General features: G+C 48.8%; 1 long non-coding RNA gene and 1 pseudogene across 1 annotated transcript; one reads left to right on the forward strand and one right to left on the reverse strand.

Moving 5' to 3' along the window:
- The first annotated feature begins 7,856 nt into the window (after positions 1–7,856).
- On the forward strand, positions 7,857–16,670 carry LOC148002200 (uncharacterized). Its single transcript, XR_015634648.1, has 3 exons — positions 7,857–9,056; positions 13,459–14,038; positions 15,670–16,670. It is a non-coding gene; the product is annotated as an uncharacterized LOC148002200 (long non-coding RNA).
- Positions 12,335–13,616, reverse strand: Aldoa-ps3 (aldolase, fructose-bisphosphate A, pseudogene 3; annotated as a pseudogene).
- Positions 16,671–17,281: the final 611 nt, after the last annotated feature.

Genomic DNA, 17,281 nt, shown 5'->3' on the forward strand with positions numbered 1-17,281 from the left:
AATGCCCATGAATTTTCTGTCATCAATGCTCTTTCATAGTGACAATGCCTCATCTTTGCTTTTGGTGGCTGTTTTGTCCTGGCAGTGCTGACTGAGCCCATTTGGGTCAGGGGACCTCTAATTCTAGTGGTCATATCCATTCATTAGCCTCACACCATTAGGATCCCCCCAAACAGGAGGAAATACTCAAGGGTGAGAGTAATAAATTTTCTATCTTAAACTCTTCATTAGGGTGAGTTAGATATTTGGCTGTCACATATCCAAGCCAGTCCCTTTTCTAGATACTAAGCTTAACTCTTAGCATACTAAGAATGCCCACGTTGGAGACAGGATTCGAGATTTTATGATTTTTCTCATTTCCATGACAATACCAACAAAACCAACTTAATACAGTGGTGGTTTCTGTCGGTCCACTTATAGGATGCAGTTTGCCATGACGGCAGGAACTTGGGACAACTGGTTACATTTCCTCTGTGGTCAGGAAGGAAAGATGACTGTGGTGCTCAAGTCACTCTCAGTCTACTCACTCTAGGACCCTAGCCCACTGAGTCACAAAGACATCCATAGCCCTGGAGATAGAGCCAACTAGTCAAGGGGGTGGGAGGTAAAAGTCACTCCTGTTCTGCAGGCTTTAAATCTGTTCTACAGGCAAAGTCCACTCCTCTGTCTTCTACCCAGAGGTATGCTGGACCCCTGCATGTAGGTTCTCTGAAGAATCAATGTTCTTTGCTGTTACATACTATTTGAGTCTGGGTTATTGTTCTTCATGAATCACAGAGCTTTACAGTACACAATACTCAGTCTCTCTTTAGTGGCATAGTCTTAGTAATGGTCACCAACCCTTTTGGCCCTGCCTTGTTTGTAAGGTCAGTATTTTTCAAGGTTAGCTGCTTTTCCTTGCCCAACAGCACATTTTTCATACCTTGCTTCTTCACATTTGCTCTCTTTCACTGTAGGCATGGAGAAGGGCAGCTAACAGTGCCTGTACTGAAGCCTGAATACTTTCCTGTCTTGAATTTTCTTCTGCCAAACAAATTAGTCCATCATCTTCAAATTGAGCTTCACTGAACTTCTCAGGATAAAAGCAGATTGCATACAAGTTCTTTACCGTAATACAGTACAAATGCCCCAGCACAGTTCTGATGGTTCGTCTCTTCTCCCTTGTCTGTGTCTCTATTAGTATTTTTGCTTTATAAGACCACCACCAGAATAGCCATTAAGCTCTGCAGTAGTTTATGCCTCTGGTGGCCCACAAATGCATCTTTCCCAGGTCCTACCCACTAACCACTTAGAAGAGCCTAAGAACCACATTGTCATATTTATCACAGCAACACCCTCACTCCTGATACAATTTTCTATATTAGTAATGTTCTCAGTGCTCTGAAAAAAGATCTGACAAGAAACACCTTAAGGGAGGGTGGGCTTACTTGGGAACCACAGGGAAGTCCATGATGGTAAGGAAGTGATAGTAAGAAGGACTCGAGACAACCAGTCACATTTCATCTGCAGTTTGGAAATACTGATGAATGCTATGCCCCACCTCAATTATGTTGGTCCACTAATTCCCCACACACAAGCCTAGAACTTGTCTCTAAAATCATTCTGTCACATTGGCCGTCAATATTAATTGTTTTAGATGATAAAGACCTTAAAGCCCCTGCAGGGTGCCAGGTTGATGCCTAGAAAGAAGAATTGTATTCCACCAAGAGAGGAAGTTGCTGAATACTAGGCATAATCAAGGGAAGACATAAGTTTTAGACCAAAGAGGAAAAGAGAAGAATGAAGAAAGACGGAGCGGAAGTGTACACCTGTAATCCCAGCACATGGTAGGCTGAGGCAAGAGGAGCAGGAGTTCTAGCTTGCCCTGGTTCTATAAGAAGTTCTAGGCTAGCCTGAGCTCTGGGAAAAGGGGGAATAGCATTACGGACAAGCCTGTGGGAGAGCCTTAGTTGGAAAAGCAAGCCAAGAAAGTGTACACTATAGAGGTAGTTTTATGGGTGGTTTCTGCCCCATTCTATCCCGTTTAACTTCCAGGTAATCATCACAGAGATACCAAATCTTATTAAGAAGCTGCTGGCACTATGCTGAGCAAGTTGTGAACTATTCTCCCCAAACCAGGCTAAATAACCAGATAAATGCCCTGTTACTTGGCATCTGAGTCTTGCTTGTTCCACGTGTGTCCTCAGGGTGAGTTTCTCTTGGTCACATGCTCATGGTCTGACCATCACGCCTCATGGCGACCTCCTTCTTCCCTTTTTCTTTTTCTTCTTATGATCCCTACCTGAGCTCTCACTCAGTCCACTGTTCCGTCTCCCCATCTCCCCTGCCTGGTCACAGGCTCTAGCCCTTTTTTTTTTTTTTCGGAGCTGGGGACCGAACCCAGGGCCTTGCGCTTGCTAGGCAAGTGCTCTACCGCTGAGCTAAATCCCCAACCCCAGCCCTTTGTTATCTAATCAGAGGCTATTGGGGAGCATTCCTTACAGCACATTGGTCGACATAATGCCCATGTCCACACTGCGTCCTGATCTCAAGGTACAAAACTCAGCACCTGAATACACAGCACACAAGAGCAAACCCAACAGGCTCAGCCCTGGGAAACTGGAATGCCTCTGCTGAGTTTGGGTGTAGGTGCAGCTCTAATTGTCCAGCCCTTGACTCTGGGTAGCTTAGGTAAAGAGAAATACTACCTCGTGTGTTAAAGTTAAATAAGGAAGTTGCTGGGAGTTTAGACAGGACTGGTTCACTTTATGAAATCCATATTCTTGCTAGAAAACTCTGTGTATTGCCCCAAATTAGGAAGCCTAGGAGCAAAGAGTCTTTCCCAACTCAGGGAACTTTATAATGTGTCAATAATATCCTAAAACAGTCAGTTGTATGGGATGGCAGTGGATTGAATAGATATGGTCCCCACAGATTCACGTGTTTGAACACTTGACCATGGGAAGTGGCACTGTTAGGAGGTGTCCATATGGCCTTGTTGGAATAGCTGTAACCTTGTTACAGGAAGCATGACACTGTGGGATTAGGCTTTGAGGTCTTAAGTGCTCAAGCTCCTCCCGGTGTGGTTCACAGACTCCTGCTGCTTATGGGTTAAGATGTAGAGCTCTCAGCAACTTCTTCAGCACCATGTCTGCCTGGACACTGCCATGCTTCCCACCATGATGATAATGGACTGAACCTCTAGAACTGTAAGCCAGCCTCAAGTAGACATTTTCTTTTATAAGAGTTGCCTTGGGGGGTTGGGGATTTAGCTCAGTGGTAGAGCGCTTGCCTAGGAAGCGCAAGGCCCTGGCTCTGAAAAAAAGAACCAAAAAAAAAAAAAAAAAAAAAAAAGAGTTGCCTTGGTCATGGTGTCGGTTCATAGCAGTAAAACTCTAGCCAGGACAGTGATGGTGCATTCCTGTAATCCCAGCAATTAGAAAGTTGAGGCAAGAGAATTGTAAGGTTAAGGTGAGCCTGTGCTACAAATCAAAACCTTCTCTAAAAAACAAGACAAAACACAAAGCTAAGCCTGGCATGATGGCACATACAAGAACATCCTACATCTAGAAGCTAAAGGGGAAGAAAAAGGGGGTAGGGCCCCCTTGGCTATGCTACCAGCACGTAGCCTGGATTGGATGAGATAGGAACTCAAAAAGTTTAAAAGAAAAAAATATAAACGGCTGCCCACTTAGCAGGGAGGGTATGTTCATAAGGAACAGACTTTCATTTATAAAAGACTGCGTTTGTACCAATCACAGACCTGCTTGGTTGGTTGCCAGGGCAAGTGCTAGCCCCCGACCCTAGCAAAACTGAGTCCACTCCGATCAGAGTTCACTCCTCCTGTCCTCCTTAGAAACAGTACTTTCCTAGGCCATCGAAGGCAGCCTAGCAAGGTCACAAGTATAACAGATCTTCAGCCATAGTTGGGGTGGTCCACTGGAGCTGCTGGAGTGTCCTCACAGTGGTTACAGTGTCCCTAGCTGTGGGACTGCCTGCCAGGAGAGCAGTGCAATGGGTTGCCTGTAAGGGGGCTGTTGACTGACGATCCCCATGCAGCAGAACTATCCTTCGCTGGTGCTGTTCTTTTGATGGTTGCTTTCTTGGGATAGGGCATTATGTACGTCTGGCTTAGGTGACCATGAAGTTCTGATCCTCCACCTCCCAAGTGCTGGGGTGACAGTCATAGTACACCATGACTGGCACTAAGCAGACCTTCTGAGAGAACTTGAGTTTTCACTGATGACAGAGTCAAGCCACCCCCACTACGTACTTCTGTACTCATTCCTGTACTTTATTTTGCTCTTACATTTTTTTTGACCTTGGATCTCATTTGCCCTGGGTGACCTTGACTTACCCCAGTATGACCTTATACTCCGCATCCTCCTGTTACCATGAGGAGGTCACTCTCCAAACTGGGTACATCTAGGTTCTTGGCATCTTGTTCAAAGAAATGAAAAAGTGTAGACTGCAAGTTGACCGAGAAACCCTTGGGAAGCCAAGTCACAGTACAGACTTGACGCATGCGAGCAGGCGTGAGAGCAGGGGCGCCTTGGACCGGAGTGCTCAAAGGCCTTGGTGCCTCTCTGGACTTCCCTTTCTGATTGACAGATTTTTGGTTATGTAAATGTTTAATCTATCATGCATGCCTTTTTCCATAATGCTACTGATTCTAATCGTGGGCACTCAATCATGCATAAATTTAACGTGGTAAGTCACGTTTCCTTAGACTTCATCCAGTGGACTCAGTTTGTGTTACTGCATGTGTACCTAAAACCAGCCCTAGCTGGTCTAGTCCATTTCCGGAGGCTGGATGCCATCTCCAAACATGTTTGTATAGAAACAGAACATTGCCCCAGGCTTCTCTTCTGTCCTGTTCCCTCCCAGCCTCTTCCGCAGACATGGGCCATGCACAGAGGAGGCAGGTGGTGGAAGTGGAAGAGGAAGATCTTCCAGACACACGGAGCAGAGTGAGGCTTGCAAGGGAGAGAAGGCTCGACAGTCAGATCTGACCCAGAGAGAGCGCCACGGGCCTCGGAGCCATTGTCTGTATCAGGTACTTTCTGGTTCTGGGTGTTGGTGTCTTAATCAAAGGATTATAAAAGTACATCCTGACTGCAAGATGACAAGGTAAGTTTTTCAGAGGCACTGAGGTAGTACAGATCGGTACACTGAAGCCAAGGGGAGAGACAGCGTCTCCAGTTAGAGTACTCAGGCCACTGGGTGCTTCCTGTTATGGGCTTTAGGAAAAGGAAGAGCTGGTTACCAGGGGTTCTGGTCTTTCCTTTCCCTCCCTCCCTCCCTCCCTCCCTCCCTCCCTCCCTCCCTCCCTCCCTCCCTCCCTCCCTCCCTTCCTTTTTCTCTTTCTTTTTGCCTTCTTCTTTCTCCTCCTCCTCTTCCTCTTCTTCCTTCTCTTCCTCCTCCTCCTCCTCCTTCTCTTCTTCCTCTTCCTCCTCCTCCTCCTCCTCCTCCTCTTCTTCTTCTTCCTCCTCCTCCTCCTCCCCCCCTCCTCCTTCCATTCTATAATATCTCACTATACAGCCCTCACTGGCCTAGAGCTTGCTAGGTAGACCAGGCTGTGCTATAAACAGGCCTCAAACTCACAGAGATTAGCCTACCTCTGCCTCTTAAATTTTGGGATAAAGGCATGAACCACTTTGCCTGGCTGTGGGCCCCTTACTTTGACTGACAGTTTGGGTCATATAATCTTTATCTACTGGGGATGCTCCTTCCTGCCACACCCACCACAGCTCCAGGGAGTGGCCTGACAGCAGCCACAGGGGAAGGAAAAGACAAACACAGCAGAGCTGGGTCTGGGTGGGCTGAGCTCTCTGATGGAGAGACTGCAGCACTCCAGAGGCTCGGTGTGTTTAAAGTGTTGAGTAAGAAGGAAGAATTAGTGTATACAGTTTAACAGGGAGGCGGGGTTGTTACACATGATAAACAAAGAGGCCAAATTATATACAGCTGGATGGGGAACCTGTGGATGAGCGGTCTTCAGGTCAAACACATCTGGGTCAGATGCTACGGTAGAGATTTTCTGCACACACTGTCAACATGTGCACTTGGACCCTGGAGGAAGGCTTTGCCCTCCCTCAGAGCCTCACCTGGAACAGGCTTTGCCCCTCCTGTGGGGCCGTCAACAATACATGCTACTCAGGACATCACTTGCTCGGGGCTTCCTCCACTCCTAGGCCTCCTCACGATGTGTCTCTTTAATCATATACCCACTCAATTATGCAAGGCATAAAGTGATAAGTAGGGTTTTTCCTAAAAGTTCACCCAGAAGATCTAATTTTCCTTATTGTATATGAACCCTATCAGGAAGGTTGCTACCAGGAACAATTGTCATCGTTTAGAGCAGACATAAAGGTCGATAAGATGGCTCAGCTTATGGTGTTGTCATCAAGCCCACTTGCCTGTGTTTGATCCCTGGAACCCACTGGATAAAAGGAGAGAACCAAATACCACAGGAGTGCTGGGGTTACAGGCCCGTGTCTCCGTGCTGGGTTTCAGGGATTAATAATCTGGGTGTTGAGCACACTAAACAAGCACACAACCAACTTGATTCATTCTCAGCCATAGCATCCTTTCCTAAGGCAACCCCTGGTCTGTGCTCCTACAAGTAGACTCTCTACTGCCAATGCCGATAGAGCGCTCTCTCTCTCTCTCTCTCTCTCTCTCTCTCTCTCTCTCTCTCTCTCTCTCTCTCTCTCTCTCTCTCTCTCAGAGGACCTTCCACATCAGCGGTCACTCCTCTCCATTGCCCTTTCACAGTTAGGGTCTCCCCATCAGGAAGGCCTCCTCGCATTTAATATTCTCTCTTTCTACTCTCATCAAGGTGTGTTAGACCAAGCTCATCTCCGTCCTGTTCCCTCCAAGCCTCTTCCACAGACACTGGCCGTGCACTGAGGAAGCAGGTGTGGAAGGGGAGGAGAAGCCCTTCCAGACACAGGGAGCAGAGTGAGGCCTGCAAGGAAGATGGTTCCACAGTCACAGATGTCACCCAGAGAGGGTGCCACATGCCCGGTAGGATCGTGAAGAAGCATGAGGTTTGCATCAAAGGACAGAGATGAGGTGGAGAGCGGTGTGGATGGGAGATCCTAGGACAGGAGGTTGAGGCAGGAGAGTCTGAATTCTGGGGTAAATGGTGTTTCAGGCTAGCACTGGTCTCTCAGAGAACAAAGTGTGAATGAGAGAAGAGCCAGGACAGGGCTTAGTGCACATTTCTGAGGGAAGAGCAAGCCAGGGAAAGATATGGCTTCTGCCTCAGTCATTTGGCAGAACTTGATGGGGTTTGGTTGTAGGAGTGATATCTATTTGCATGGTAAATACAATGGGTAACTTAGGGAATGATAAATACCACCTCGAGTTTGATAGTTTTTGGGTTTTTTTTTTTTTTTTGGTTTTTTTTTTTTTTTTTTTTTTGGTTCTTTTTTTCGGAGCTGGGGACTGAACCCAGGGCCTTGCGCTTCCTAGGTAAGCGCTCTACCACTGAGCTAAATCCCCAGCCCCTCGAGTTTGATAGTTAAATAAATAAGTTGTCGGCAGAATAGACTCAGCCTTGAATGGTTTGCGCTCTCTCTCTCTCTCTCTCTCTGTGTGTGTGTGTGTGTGTGTGTGTGTGTGTGTTTTAAGACTGGGTCTCACTATATAGCTCTGGCCCATGTAGACTAGGGTGGCCTCAAGTTCACAGAGATCTACCTGCTTCTGTCTCCAGTGTGTCTTAGTGAGTGAAAGTCATGTCCCTGGGGGAGAGCTTTGCTTTCTTTTTTTTTTTTTTTTTTTTTTCCGGAGCTGGGGACCGAACCCAGGGCCTTGCGCTTCCTAGGCAAGTGCTCTACCACTGAGCTAAGTCCCCAACCCCGAGCTTTGCTTTCTTAATGAATCTTCTACTGTGGGAGTGGGAAATCTGTCCCAAACCTTCGATTTTTAAATAACATCGAAACAGCCTAAGACGGAAACTAGGTGTGGAACTACACACTGCAAACTTTGCACAGGTATTAGAGCTTGCAAATTACTGTGGGCTCCAGAGCCTGGGTTGCAATACGAGACCCTATCTCAAGTAAAACAAAGTCTGGCATGATGCTACACGCCATTAATTCCAGCACCTAGGAAGATTGGAATTCCACGAGCATTTTGGTTATCTCAGCTTGGGGTCATCCTGGTCTACATAAGACCCTACCTCAAAAAGCCAAAACCAAACCAAAATCTCAGTTATCCAGTAGAGGAAACTGCTATAACATCCATCACTCAGGAGCAGAAATAGGAGAACCATGAGTTTGCGGTTGGTAAAGACAAAGTCTTTCACGGGAATGAAAGCTTTTGTTTGTGGCAATCACAAGATGGGAGATGGCTGCCGAGTCATTAAGATTTTACTAGCTCTGTCTTGCTCAAGAGTGATACTTTCCAAGGCCACTGAAGCCCATCTTCGAGCTGTGATAGGTGGAACAGGTCTTCAGGCATGGTTGTATGGTCCTCTGCAGCCGCTGGGGTGACCACCATAACTAGAACGTGTCCACAGCAGCAGGACTGACGTGAGAGCAGTACAGCCAGCAAGCGAGCGGCTGCTAGACAGGCCAGTCCCCACTCAGTGGAACTACTGTGAAGGGGGTGTTTTAGAATATATGTATGATATGTACACACAGAGACACACACACATATACTGTTTTATACTTGTTAACGTTTTATTTTATGTGTAAGGGTGTTTTGCCCCTTGTGTGCATCACAAGCATGTCCGATGTCCATGAAGGCCAGAAGAGCATATTGGATCCCCTGGAACTGGGGGTACAGGCAGTTGTAAACTGCCATTTGGGTGCCGGGAATTGAACCTTGGTCCTCAGGGAGAGGAACCAATGATCCTAACTACTGAGCGGTCTCTCAGCCTCATGCCATCCCTTCTTAGTGCCAGTCATTTCTCTTTTCTCCTAGGAGGCTCTCAGTGCTGGTCAAGATCCTCTAGGTCAGAGGACCTCCAACCCGAGTGGTCATTTCCCTCCAAACCCTTTCATGGGTCCCTAACCAGGAAGATTTCTTCTGCATTTTTATTTTTCTCTCATCATCCAGGCTTCTGAAAGGTGAGCCGTGGTCCTCTGTAGTTACTAGAGTGTCCTCATGGTGACTAGAGTGTCCGTTCTAGTCTACTTTCTGCTGCTGTGATGAAACTCTGGCCAAAGGCAACTCCGGGAGAAAGGGGCTTACTTAGCTTGCAGATTGCAGTTGTCACTGAGGGCCGCTGGGGCAGGAACTGAAGCCTGAAGGAAGGCTGCTTCCTGGCTTGCTGCACTCAGTGAGGTTTCTTACACAGAGCCCAGCCGCACCCTGCCCCACCCCCACCCCCGCCAGGATTAGTGCTGCCCACCCAGGCTGGGCCTCCCCACATCAATCATGTGTCCAGACAGTCTCAGGTATGGCCACAGGCCAGTATGATCATTCTTCAGCTGGAGCTCCCTCTTCCCAGATGACTCTAGACTGTCAGTTATCAACAAAACTGACTGGGACTGAGGGCTGAGCATGGCTCTCGAGAAGGCTGTGGACCAGCACTGCCTCACGAAACAGAACTATTTTGGGTCGAGGTTTGTTCAGTGATTGATTTTTTTAACTTTTGTGTGTGTAGTGTTTCACCTGCATGTCTATGTACCATGTGCATGCCTGCTGCCTGTAGAGGTCAAAAGAGGGCATGGGGCTGGAATCCCCTGGAACTGGAGTTAGAGGTGGCTGTGAGCTGCCATGTGGGTGCTGGGAATCGAACCGGGTCCTCTGAAAGAGCAGCCAGTGCTCTGAGCTGCTGAGCCACCGTCCATTTCTCCAGTCCTGGTGAGCGTGGGTTTTTTGTTTTGTGTTTTCAGAATAGAGTTTCATGCAGCCCAGGCTTGAAGTCCTATCCTCCTGCATCTCGTTCTGAATTGCTCAGGAGCAAGGCACGGACACCATGATTGCTCTAAAACGTATTTTCCAGAAAGCTATGAATTTTCTCTCATATTTCCTAGAGCCAAGCCACCCACTGAGCTTTCCTCCCCTCTTCTCTCTTTATTATAATAAGTCTTTAGTCTACTTTCTAAGTGGTTTAAGGTGACTCTAAACTCCTGATCCCCTGCCTCTGCCTGGTCGAGAGACAGGCTACCACAGTTAGTACATCTGGGGCTGGATAGTGAGCCCAGGGCTTTGGCAGAAGGTCAGCAGTCTTCCCTTGGATGAGTAACATCCCTAGTCCTAAAATCTTTGCGTCTTAACAGTCACTCTGTAGCTCTGGGACTGATGTGTGCTACTGTCAGTCACTCAGGTCGTAGGACCTCCATCCCTAGGGGTCTTTTCTCTTAATTAGCCTTCCACCATTGCTTTCCTGCCCAGGAAGATTCCTCTGTGCAGACAGTTCTCTGCCTTCATGAAGTCTCGGCTGAGAAGAGTTAGAGACCTCTGCTGTATTATCTCCCCACTCCTTCCTTCACATCTGCTGCCTACAAAGGACGCTTTTGTTGGGACTGGGATGATAAAGGCCTTACAGTCACAAGGCAGTGAACAAGGCTGGATACAAGGCCCATATTTTGGACATAGCTCCTCCTTGAGAGGGATGATACCATAAGTGAGGTAGGGCCAGCATCAGGCTTGTCTCAGATACAGAAGGCAGCAATGAGGACAAAAGCTGGGTGTGACAGTGTGGCCTAAATAGCTGTTCTGTGCCTCTTCCTGGGGAGGTGGGTACAAAGGACTCTACCTCAGATGGGGCACCACTGTCATACCCAAGTCCAGCTTAGTGAACAACTGACTTGTGGCTTCTTACAGAAGCTCAAGTGAGGGTTACGTACAGGAGCATGGAAGATTAAGTCAGCTGCATCACCAAACAGCGTACCCTTGCTTGTGTAATGGCCTGTATCCCTTTCCCAGAAGCCCTCACTGCTCACTTTCACTTTTGGAGTGGCCTTGGGAATCTTGTAAGCTTTTAAGAACTCTCTCTCCCTGAGACCTATGAGTTGCTTACTCGTGTATATTAACACACCTATCCCTGGGGTGGACTATTTCAAGTTAGATCTTCCTGAGTCCTGAGGAGCCTTCCTCCGAGATAAATGTTTGAGAGTGGAGGAAAATGCTACATAAGATCCCACTACTCAGGAGCAAGAGTAGGAGAACCATGAGTTCGAGGTCATTCTGGGCATCACAGTGACTTCCAGGGAGAGGAGAGCCTGCCTATTCCTGAGGGAAAGGCAAGCCAAGGCAGAGAAGACTGCCTTGAGTAGACTGGACTATTTCTGGAAGGTCTTGTGCGTAGGACTGGTGTCTTACTGCCAGGCCCCTGGCCGGCATGATTTGGGGAGGAGAAGTAATGGACTAAGTGAGAGGTGAGGGGGGGGTTTGTGTGCTCAGAATGAATTGCTCTGTGAATGAGCCATGAGTCTTGTAGAGAGTTCTTTGTTGTTCCTGAGATTCCATTACTCTGGAAGGAGGAAGTCTGTTGTAAGCAGCAAGCTTTGGATGATGTCAACCATCCAGAGATATAGGATATGAGGCAGGCATGGTGGTGACCCTCACCATACACCCAACACCAGGTGCCAGAGGCAAAAGGATCGCTGTTAGTTCTAGGACAGCAGGGCTATAAAGTGAGAACCATTTCTCAAACATGTCTGTAATATCTCAGGCTCTGTAGACTGAGGCGAGAGGATCAGGAGTTCAAGATCATTCTTGGCTACTTCATCAGTCTGGGTCAGGTTATACAAGAGCCTGACTCTAACATTAAGCATGGCAGCCAGCAAGCCAGCAGCCCTCTTTCCCCCTCAGAGGCGTTACCCAAGAGTATTGCACCAAGAGTATATAGGCCTTTATGCAAACAAAGACTCATTATTTGTACCAATCACAACCCTTCGAGTGGGATACCAGAGGATAAAAATTAGTACACAGTCATCTAGAGCCCCGTCTTTCCTGGCCTTAGGAGGCCAGTGCAGGCTGTCTGGAGTGGGCTGTGGTCATGGCAACAGTGGTACTCTGCAGCTTCTGGACTTACCTCACAGTGATTGTACAATGTGCAATTAGCCGAGCTTCCATGAGCGCAGTGCAGCTGTTGCTCATAAAGGAGCTGCTCGTCTGACAGCCCCTCATTCAACACAGTTAACGTTTTTATGTTAATGGTTGTTTTAAGGGTGTTTTTTGAAACTGGGTGTCATGTAGGCTTGGCTGGCCTGAAGGATCACCCTCAAATCCTGATCTTTGGGGCTCTACCTATCAGTTTCTGGGATGCCAGGCATATATCTCCATGACTGGCTGTAAAGACTTATTTTCAAGAATACTACAGATGTGTCTCTGAGGACTTAGAGACAGGTTACTCTTAGCATTCTCCCTACTTCCCGTTTATTTACCCTCCCCCTCCCCCTTAAGTAGTTGTTGGTTGGCAGTGGCCTGGAAGGGATGGCAGAATTAGCATTCACAGACAGCACCGCACACCAGTCCCAGAGCAGCAAGGGTGGTGGAAAAGAGCCTGAAGCCCCTCTTCAGTAGCAGGTGGGTAGGTGGGGTCTGAAGCATTGATGGAGCAGCCTTAGATCAGCTCTGCTTGGTAGGCATCATTAGAGATGAAGAGATTCACTGGCTGTGGCTCCAGACTGGCCTCTTGGGGTGTACTTTCCTTGACAAGTGAGGCTGTTGTCCAGGGCTTGTGAGACGTACTCCTCTGGGGCTGCCTTCAGGTTCTCCTTCTTCCCACACAAGGCCTTTAGAGCAGAGGCCTGCAGGGCTGGGCCATAGGAGAAAGTCAAGGCCCATGGCTTCAGCAGGGGACACCTGTTGGTAGTGTTGAGGTTGGTGAATGCCTCTTTCTCACTCTGCCCTCCAGATAGGAAAGTGACCCCGGAGACAGCAGGGGACACTGTGGGATGAAGTGCTGTGACAGTTGCCATGGCAGGCTCCTCATTGGAAAATTTCTGGGTGCGAGCATGGCCTGGGGTGACCACGTTGGGCTTCGGCAGTGTGCCTTCCAGATAGACATGGTGGTCACTCAGAGCCTTGTATGCAGCAGCCAACATCTTCCCAGTTACATACTGGCAGTGCTTCAAGCCCTGGTCCCTATCAGGGAGAATTTCAGGCTCCACAATGGGCACAATGCCATTCTGCTGGCAGATGCTGGCGTAACGGGCCAGAACATTGGCCTTTTCCATGATGGCAAGGGTCGAGGGAGTATGTTCCCCAGTGTTTAGCACACAGTACCACTTGGCAAAGTGGGCTCTAGACAGCCCATCCAGCCCTTGGGTAGTGGTCTTTCCATTGGTACCACACCCTTATCTACCTTAGCCCACAACACCACCCTTGAACTTGATAACTTGGGGGGAGGGACGCCCATCATCTGCCTTCTGATACAGTGTCTCGTGGAACAGGATGGCCCCCTGCCATGTAGGGAATCACACATGGGAAGAGGGGTGCACTCACAGCACCAGCAGCAGTCAGCAGCAGCTGGTGGCAGAAACGCCTGTCCTTCTCCATGTTCTGTGCCAATAGACGGCAGGTGCTTGTCAGTGCTTCCAGTGGACTCGTCTGCAGCCGGGACGCCCTTATGTGGAGCTACTGCTCAGTGAGTGACGTCAGACAGCTCCTTCTGCTCCGGGGTCAGTGCTGAGTGTGGGGTACAGCACGGTACCAACAGTAGCATGTTCCTGGCACAGGGGGGAGTGGGCCTGCTGGGTACGCCCGTGTGTAGGAAAAGGACTGAGGAGCAAGCATGGCTGGGGTCACCAGAAGCCCATCCTCTTAAAGTTGATTATTTGGTGTTTGACGGCCTTGACCTTCTCTTCTCTACTCTTGCGAGGGGTGCGTTTGCAAGTGTGGACCACCTCACTTAATACACTTGCGGTTGGGGACCTAGCCCGTGCTTCCTGCATCCGCAGCAAGCCCTCCTCCAACTGAGCTCCGGCTCCACCATGCTGACCCAGGAGGCTGATTTGTCCTGATCGATGATTTGTGCTCATCATTCATTCCTGGCAAAAGACCTCTAACTCTGGCTTTCACCGTAAGGGTCTCCCCAACCAAGGAGATTTCTTCTGTGTGGCTAATTTTCTGTCCTCACCAAGGCTTCATCAAGGTGAGTTTGGGGTTTGTCTGTTCTGTCCTGTCCTCTTTGAATCCCTTTGCTAGGTACCTGCAGTACACTATGGACAGGACGCAGATGTTGGAGGTGGGGTGGGAAAGACTGCAAACAATGGAGAGGACCCGAGTGAGACTGGGAAGAGGGGTGCACTCACAGAGCTCGCCCAGAGATGCAGTGAATACAGGGCAGGTGGGGAGAGTGAAGCAGCAGCGTAGATGAATGGCTGGAGACGAGTGTAAGGAAAGAGAGCTCAGTCCTCACAGAGTGAAACGGAGTCCACACCAGCATGGCATCTGGAGCTGTAGCAAGTGGAAGTCAGCTTGGGGGACAGTCCTCTACCTTTCATGTCTGAAACACTAGTTTCAAGCACTCAGGCTGGCCTCTAGTAGAGGGTTACAGCGAAGCTCCAATCCTTTGGCTTCTACGAAGCATGCACTGAAATTAAAGGCACGCTGCACCACAACTGTCAACAGATGGTTCTGAGAGCCATGAGTGTGCTCAGAATTGTTAGGGACAGGCCACCAACCGAGCGCCTTACCTCGTCCTCACTCTTTTATTCATAGAATTTTAAAAATAATTTTAGGAAGCCCAGGGCTTTGTGCATGATAAGTCAATGCTCCACCAGCTGAGTTACCTCTCAAGCCCTGACATCCTTCATAGTGACCCTCCGTCAGTTTTCCTTCAGGAGACTCATTTAGACTGCTAGCTGGCTTAGGTCACTGCTGTCAGACGTCTTCCTACCCAAGGGCCATCTCCATCACTGGCCCTTCTCCTGGAGGGTATTCCTGCACAGGGAGATTTCCTCCCAGCTCTAATGTCCTCTCTCCTCATCAAGGCTTTGCCGAGGAGAGGTAGACACTTGGCTCATCCTCTGTCCCATGCTCTACCTCATCCCTCGATAGCTGCAAGGCACTAGGCATTCAGACGTTGGACGTGGCATGGCAACAACCTGGCAGGCACACGACAGTTACACAGTCACAGGTCCCAGCCAGAGTAGGGATCCCTGCATACCAGACGGGGTCACAGGAAACAGTAGGCTTAGATCAAGTGACAGAACCAAGAATGAGGGTAGAAACTTGATTGAGGGAGTGGTCAGCTTAATGGCTGCATCAGGTTCCGAGGTCAGATAACCATAAGCCTAAGGTCATTCTGGGCCACCCAGTAAAATTTTCTAAGTTAGTGTGAGTTCTCAGGAAAAGCAAAGTCAAATGTGAGGGGGCCTGAGGCAGAACAAGCTGATTAGCACTGGTTTATGGGGATGATTGGTCTATTTGCCTACTTGGCTGCATGATTTAGAGGAACAGAAATACTGCCCTGACTGAGAACATTTGTTAGTAGCTGTTAATGAACAGGGTTCTACAATCAGATTTGCTCTAAGTCCTCAAGGGTGTCCTCAGTCCTCACATAAATTGCCTGTGGGCTGTTTGTCATTTGTTGTTTTCAATCACATGGAATCTGGCCAGGTTAGAAATAAACAGGGCAGCCTTGAGAAGTGAGCAAGTCTGGCTTTCACCCCAGATGTGGCTTGAGTTGCTAACCATAGAGCTGGAGCTGGAGGGCAGGGTCAGGGCGAGGACCCGAGGACATGGAGTTTTTCTTCAGGAGCCTCTGATCACCTCTTCTAGGTGGATCCAGCATTGCTTTTCATCTCCCAGCTACACAGATGTTGCCTACTGATGATGTAAGCCAGGAGTGACCAGCAAGTCCCTCTCCCTGTTAAGTTGGGGACTTTGCAGGATGAACGTACCCACAGATTTGCCCTTTCTACTGCAGTCTAGGGTTTAGGGGCATCCTGTGATCTTTTCTTCTTGAACTGTTGTCACGTGAACACTGGGCATGCTCAGGTATGTGCCCATCCCTCAGTGCCTTCCCCACAGGAGTCCATACATGTAAACACACCAGATAAATCCCTCACCTTTCTTTTCAAGAGTGTGCCACTCTTGGAAACTGTGCCTTCCTCTGGTGTCCTCCTTCAGGCAATAAAACCCTTCCCTGCTCTTGTGTGCGTTGGCTGTGCTCTGTCAGCCCCGCACACACCAAGTCCTGAACCCACTGCATTTGGTTACAAACTGGCGCCCCAGCTGGGACCTTCCCCTTGGCGGCTGTTGTTCCTCAGCATCCTGTAAGAGATTCGGTGAACCAAAGGGGCCTGCCGGAGGGGAGCCAGACCAACCAAGACTCCTCAGGGGCTCTGATGAAAGGGCCCTGGGTCCTTGTCGAGGAGCTGACTTGGAAAGGCTGGTCCAGGGCTGGAGCCAGTGCCTCAAGAGAGTTGTGATTTCTGGGGACCCAGCTCTTCCCCATAGGCTGTGGTTACCCATCCTTAAGCAGCTGTGTCTGAGGTATCCAGTTTTCTCTTCACCAGCATTATGTCACTTAGCTCTCTTTTGATCTGGGTTATCTCCCCTATAAATGTGATGGCTTTTATTTATTTATCTGTGTTTTCAAGACAGGGTTTGCCAGTGTAACCCTGGCTGTCCTAGAACTCGCTCTACAGACCCTACTGGGCACAAACTCAGTTCTACCCGCTTCTGCTTCCTAAGTGGTGGGATTAAAGGCTGCACCACTATTGATCAGCGATGCTGTACTTCTTAATAAACTTGATATAAGTCATCAGTGTATGCAAGACCTCCTGGTCCCAGCAATGGCTTTTGTTTTAGTTCTCGTTCCCATCCTCCCACTCGACAACTCACTATCTGGGACACTTTGCGCTAATTTGGGACACCTGCCTAAGTCTGATACCACTCTACTTAGAGTGACAGAGAATCAATGCACACTGGAAAGGGAACATCTTATTGAGGACTTGACTTGTGGGGAATATAGTGGACACTCCAAGTCTTCTTCAGAAGTTTCCCTGGACTGGTAAGAGGTGCTGGACCTTGAGTCTGACAATGAAATAACAAGCTGGAGAAGGACTGGCAGATTGGAGACACGTAAAGAGGCAGCCACAGGTGTGAGATTGCATCCCTGTTCTGAAGTCTGAGAGGTTGGGAGACTGACGGTCTGGGACACTGAGGGAATCTCAACTCTGGCTGCAGGCTGGTCAGGGACGCCTGCACCTAGAGAGCCTCTGTCTTAGCTGCCGACAAGTTACTGCTGGCAGCTTGTTCCCAGCTAGCAAATCTGATGAAGAGGGAGGTGTCCACGTGGCAGAGGTCTGTTTGGTGTGTGCATACGCTTTTTGTTGTGTCTTCCAGAGAATGTAGGTGTGTGATTTGGAGCTCCAGTGTTTACATA

The sequence above is a fragment of the Rattus norvegicus genome, chromosome 12 (genome assembly GCF_021556685.1).
Source record: "Rattus norvegicus strain SHRSP/BbbUtx chromosome 12, alternate assembly SHRSP_T2T, whole genome shotgun sequence".
NCBI lineage: Eukaryota > Metazoa > Chordata > Mammalia > Rodentia > Muridae > Rattus > Rattus norvegicus.